We start from the raw sequence: 6,485 nt of genomic DNA, 5'->3' as shown, positions 1-6,485 counted from the left end.
GCTGGAAAGGTGAGGAGTTGTAATCTCACCAAGTGATTGTCGGAATGAGACTGAACTTCTAGCCCTTTCAGCCTACCTTTCAACCAGCCAAAATCAGATGAAGCTGATTTTAAGAACACTTCAGTTTTTAGCCAGCACAAGATTTTACATTTGGGTGCTATCCAGTACTTCAATTTTTCACAAGAAATCCACATTGTCAGATATAGACAAACAACCCAGTATTTTACTATTTATTCTTCCAGCAATGTGTCAGTCAATTTGCAGAACTAATTTCTAAATAGGACCAAACATTTTTTGCCTCTCAATAAAAATGAGCGACTTCAGCAGAACATTCAAAGGCAAAATTCCTCTTCCCTCTCCTCTTTCTGTCCGGGGGAATGGCAGCAGAGGCAGAGCAGAATAACAAGATCCAGAATTAAACATGTTGCCAATGCAGTGAAAAAAATCCACTCTTTGACAGTAACAAAGTGATCTATCATACCTCATGCCTAAGCTACAGAAGAAGACAACATCCTTTTGGTCAGTCTCAGTTATTAAAAGTATTTGCTTCGAGCCAGAAAAAGCTGGCTAAGACACTGTGGAATAGTATAAAGCATCTTACAGGAGAAATGAAATACAATATCTCATTGTGCAATACAAAACAAAGGCTTTGACTACAGCTTTATGCATTTGCCAATTCAATTATGCAGATGATGATCCTGCAAACATGCAAAAAGGGCAAATATCAACTTAAAAGCCCAGAACAAGCATCTTGGCTCTCCTCTCACATGCAATTTTTTACCCTTCTGAGGCAGGATGAATTCATATTGCATGGGTATTACAAAAGCTGCATACCTTTCTTTTCCTTCTCCATAGTTGTAGAAGCTGTTCCTTCTCCTAGTTCTGTCTTTAAGGAAGATGTTTCCTAGACTCTAGAAGGCTAGTAAGGGTACAGGGAAGTTTTTTTTTACACATAGTCAAGCAGTTTTACACAGTGCAACAGAATTCTTGCAAGAAGTTTAAAGCCCTGCACAACATCACTGAATACAGCACATGGTGCTCAGTGTAAAAAATGTATTTGTTGTTTTCTGCCTGGGAGAACAGAGATTCTGAAGCTTCATAGAAGCTGCAGCTTTCAGAAAATGAGAAAATTACTTTGTTTACATCTTGAGGGTGTTTACATCTTAAGGGTATTTACATACCTCTCTAGTGTCTTCCACTATCCCCTAAACTCTTTAGGCCCTTAATTCAGAGAACTGAGTGATGTTCACCCTCCACCTGCAAGTGATGGGAGTCTGCAAAGAGAAACCAGTCACATGACAGAACAATGCAGAGAAATGGTTGATTCAGAAGCAGTGCAATGTCCTTGGTATTTTGCTGTTAATTAGGCAGTGGGATTGCAGCCATCTGAGTATTGCATACTGCACAGAAATGAAACAACAACAACAACAAGCTCTAATAAACAAAGCTCTAAATAAACAAAAAGCACAAGGAAGCAGAAGAGCCATTCTCAGCTACAGCTGAGCAGCAAGGCTCAGTGTGTGTTGGTATGAGCAGATGACTTGGATCCAGGAAAAGAACTTAGAGAGAAAGCACAAAAGGACCTCACAATAACTCTTTATATGCTACTTCAATTTGACAGACATTTGTCCTACAGCCTGAGTGAAAACTTCATGAAGAGTGGACATGACTGTGTCACCCAGGATGTGACAGGAGTCCTTAAGGAATACACAGGACAGAGGGGAATGAGGACAGCCCTCCAGGCAGGCGTTCAGCCTGCAGGTGCAAACACGAGCACAGGCCAGGCCAAGGCCAGATCTGGTCTGGTGCCACCTGCAAAGAGTTTGTACCTGCCAGCACAGACACAGGGCCAGGGGACAGCTCTGCTACAGAAGATGAATGTGCTATCAGCCTGAAAGCAGTTGGGACATTTAATATTTTTTAAGTTGGCCACTGGTACAAAAGCAAACAGCTTTCAATTATGTGAATGAAAAAGCATTAGGAGTAGATAAGAAAAAGACAGTCTTTTTATGCTGTGGCTTAGGTGTATCCTGACAGGGAAACTAAAGGCATCTCATCGTCTCTTACCACTGTTGTGAGGCAGGTGGAACATATTTTGGAATAGCATGAGGATTGAAAAATGGCCTAGGAAGTCTGCCATAAGATCACAGAAGTTTAGTAAGAGTACAAGACGGAGTTGAATGAGCTTAAACTGTAGTTGGGATTGTGTTGCATACAGGTAAAACCCTATAAAATAGGCATTGTTACCTTTGTAAAATCATGGCTATACTTCTCTTCACACCCAAAGCTTCTGACATGCAAGTACCACAAAGGCAATTCTTCTAAGGGTATACAGTAGCACTACAAAACATGGTGCACATAGAGGCCAAAAAAATACAATTAAAACTCCTAGTACTTTCACAACTCTTAAGCTAAAATACAAGTTAATTCCTGCACAATTTATATCTATTAACAGATAACACCTGGGTAACCTCTCAGACACTGCACGATTTTATCTGCCAGTGCAACTTTGGTAGTGATTCTGATAGATACCAATGAAGGTATAATGACAGCAACTGAAACTCTTCACCTCTGGTGCCAGTTCAGCACACACAAACACCCTGCAAGAGCAGTCACACTTGTTGAGATCAATAGTCATTGTTTATCAGTTACTTGGCTCTGAGCATGCCAGCTCTTGGAAAGGTCCTGGTGAGCCTGGAATCTTTTAATGTTTTTTTTTATTGATGCTGATGATAGGGATGAGCTAAATTACATAAGTTGGAATTGCTTTTAATATTATTCAAGGGGAATGTTTCCAAAGAGCCCGGCATTGCAAAAGCCAACGGTAATTTATGCCTCTTCCAAAACATTTGCCATGCCAGAGAGCTCCAAGCTGCCTCTGTTCAAAGTGCAACCATTTCTTTTAAGAGAAAAGGACGTGTGTTCAGTGTTGAGCAACATCTGGAGTTCCCAAACATGCTCAGCACCTTACAAGGTCAAGCCCTAAGCAGGTTTTTTTGACACATTTGGGAATTAACAGTAAGACCAGAGAATCAACCTTCTGCCCAGATTTCATTTCGTGTATGTTTGCACTGAAAGCCACCCTAAATCCAACAACAGAACAATTTCTTTCTTTACTGCACCCTCTCTTTTGAATGGTACAAGCTTCTCAGAGGCCCAGCCATGAAACGTGTGTTCTGGGTGACGTACAAACATGGGACACCATGGCCATCCCAGCTAAAGGAAACATTCTGTACACAATCAAAACAGATCATCATAAGCAAACAGGTGATCATAGATTCATGTCCTCAGCAGTCACACACTGCTGAGTTAAAGGGGAAAGTGTCATGAGTAGGTGCTGGATTTCATGGGGTGCTACAGGGGGTTTCAAACCTTTATGGAACAAGTAAAGGCCTGTATTTTTTACTGAAATTCATGTAATTTAAATCAATATAATCCATAAGAGATTTAAATCTCCACTCTGCTGTGGAAAAACTCCCAAGTATAAATACACATTTCAGCAACAGGAATTGCCTCATACTTAGCAAAAGTCACCATTTGTAACAGTATGAACAAATAAGCATTTCTCAAATTTCCTGATTTTATATATTCCCCAAAGATGACCATAATAATCTCTTACTCAGACATGATCCATTACTCCCCAGATTACAACTGTTCTTATCAATAGTGCATGGTACCTGTTTGCTGGAACATAGCAAACTGATCATGATTATTTATTTAATATGAAGAATTTAATGCTGAAGAATATATTTATCAATGTGAGACTTACTTAAAAATAAAGGCAATTTTTCTTACCTGCTACACTGTTCCCACTGGTGCTATTCCTATTCCATGAGCATTGTGAAAATGCTTCTGCTACAGCCAGCACAGCTCACCACTCTCCTTGTTGAAAAGTATGCCATGGACATTGCTCCAATCTCTAAAGTCACACCTCAGAATCTTCTGCTTATGAACAGTGCCAGCTTCTCCCCTAGGCCAAACTTTTGGGAGTTTCCATTTATCGGTTAAGTTTTATTCCCATCCCCTTTCTGAAAGCCCTCAAAGGCACACCTTAAAATACAGTGGGTGAAGAGATCTACCTGTTGATGTCTCAGGACAGAAAAGAACATCTGATTACAGCCCAAAAGGATGGTCTCATGCTTGGTTGCCACACTGCTCAGCAGCAGCAGTACAAGTGAGTACCAGCAGGGCTTTCAGAGGGCCTGTGAAAGCAGTCCCATATAGGGCAACATTTGAAAAGTTGAGAGGCATGTTGACAAAGCCATTTAGAACACAGTTAAGCACATTGAGTTTTTCTAGGCATATTCCTCTGACTTTGCTTGTATTCATAAAATTTCCATCTAAAATTGAACTAAAAAAACCTCTTATCTGTAGCCAATCTAATTGTGACATCTAGTTTATGTCCACCCCCCTTACATTCCCATGCAAAGGAGTGGGATTCCCCTTGTGCTCAGAGGAGAACTGGGTGAGACCCAGGGTAATTCAGTGTCTGAGCACACTCAGCCCATGACATCCCTGCAGAGCCAGCAAGTGCCATGGCTCTGAAAAGTGGTGTTTAACCCAAGGGATGTGACTTGCCACAGTCACTCGGGACTTTGCAGAGACTGTGGCTCCCTTTAAAAGCATGACAATCTCCATCCCAAAACTGATTCAGCCCAAAGAAAGGAAGAGTTTTTACAATCCAAATGGTGCCAGGATTGCACAGAAGGCTCCAACTAATTCTTTGTTATGATTATTTTATTTCTGTAACTCAAGAATGCCCACTGTGGGAACACACAGAGACGCATTCTGACTTCACCTACACTACCAAGAGTCAAAGAAGCAAACTGTCAGTGCAACATAAACTGGGATAACTGATAAATGTACTAACATGACAATAATTTTATACCCAGGTAGCACGTCAAAGTCTGGCCAAGACTGAAGCCCTGTCAGCTTGGCATTATACAAACATCACCAGAGACAATCCTTGTCCAGGCAAGCTTACAAACCAAACAGACAAAACAGGCTATGTGTAATAGGGAAAACAAAACCACAAGGGAATTAAATGTCTGGCCAAGGGTTACACCAGCCAGTCAATGGCAAAGACAGAAATAGAATCCAAGTTTCTTAGTCTACTACTTGTGGCAATGGGAACTCTGTGGCCCATCAAGAGCCTGATTAGTCCACATTTGGCAAGACCTACTACAAATCCTTCATTAATAGTTAGAGACATCATTTGTTCTCTGCTCTATTTTGCTTTCTTTCTTCTCAAAATAGAAACTTTTTCTTTAGAGGAAACTGGAAGGAGCTCCTTTGTATGAATGGGGGAAGTAATAACTGCTACGGGATGTAGCAGATGGATAAATAACTCCCCCCAAAGCAATAAAGAAAAACTTCTTTATTGCAAAATATTACCCCTCTCAATGCTCATAATTGTAACTGTCAGTTACCAAAATTAGGATGGAAGCTACTGTATTTTTAATTGCATACTGAAAGCATGTAGAGCTAAACAGTGCCTATTAGTCCACTCAAACAGATGTTATCTAAGTCAATACATAGTTTTGAAAACAAGAGCCCATATTTAGACCCCAAGTTTCTTTTTTAGGCATTTTCTTGATTCCCAGGTGCTGGCTTAGGGTAGGGAGGACCATGGATAATGAGCATCAATTTGCCAGCTGAACATCAGACTCCTAGGTTAGAGCCCACCCCCAGCCACGTAACTCCCATTAGGGGCCCATGTGTGGGGCTTTGAAAAGCACTCACCATCCATTTAACTCTTTCTCTCTCCCCACCAGGCTTCTGTAACTTGAGGTTTCAGATCAGCACTGAGCCCTTCTGCCATCACACCTGAAAGGGATCACCAAATGACACACAAGCAACAAAATGAGCTCTATATCCACTGCTTGAGAACTTGTCAAATCTCACAGTATTGCTTTCAATTATTATGCACATTTACCAATTAGTATCTGACAAGTATTTCCTTTATTTACAGCTAATTTCTTGAATAAACTCATTTGCATTACACAGGAATTGAAGAATCAGTCCCCTTTCACCTATATTCTATTAATTATGTTAAAAAAAGCCTTCTACATCCTCTGGTTTCCAGTCATTTATAGTAAATGAGATTTGCATTCCAGACTCTGGAGTGCAGCCATTTAGGATATGCAGCTCTGCAAAACATTTTCCACAATGAAATCTCCAATGGTTTGAAGGTACTTCACATTAACCTAAAGCAATTTATTAGTGCAAAACCCTCTAAACTACTGACATATCTGGTCAAATTAAAACATGATAAATCTGATGATGGGATTATAGCTATTATGCTGTGGTAAGAACTACACTACACTTGGAGAAGCTGGTGTTTTCCATATCAGCAGTGTTCCTAACAGTGCAAAAATGAAATTACAAATGCTTTCAAAAGCAGGAGGTGCCAGCTCAATGCACAGCTTTTGTGCAGTACAGGCTTGAGATTTGGAGTAGCATTTTTTGTGTGAAAAAACACAAGA

At 40.4% G+C, this 6,485-nt stretch overlaps 1 long non-coding RNA gene across 1 annotated transcript; it reads right to left on the bottom strand.

The window, feature by feature from the left end:
* Window positions 1-203: 203 nt before the first annotated feature.
* On the bottom strand, window positions 204-5,802 carry LOC137480056 (uncharacterized). The gene is made up of 4 exons (XR_011002683.1): window positions 5,743-5,802; window positions 2,248-2,340; window positions 1,182-1,274; window positions 204-1,111 (listed from the first exon to the last, which is right to left on the bottom strand). It is a non-coding gene; the product is annotated as an uncharacterized lncRNA (long non-coding RNA).
* Window positions 5,803-6,485: the final 683 nt, after the last annotated feature.

Source organism: Anomalospiza imberbis, chromosome 10 (assembly GCF_031753505.1).
Source record: "Anomalospiza imberbis isolate Cuckoo-Finch-1a 21T00152 chromosome 10, ASM3175350v1, whole genome shotgun sequence".
Taxonomy (NCBI): domain Eukaryota; kingdom Metazoa; phylum Chordata; class Aves; order Passeriformes; family Viduidae; genus Anomalospiza; species Anomalospiza imberbis.
Note: the sequence above shows the minus strand (reverse complement) of the source record. Positions and strands in the feature narration are given on the sequence as shown.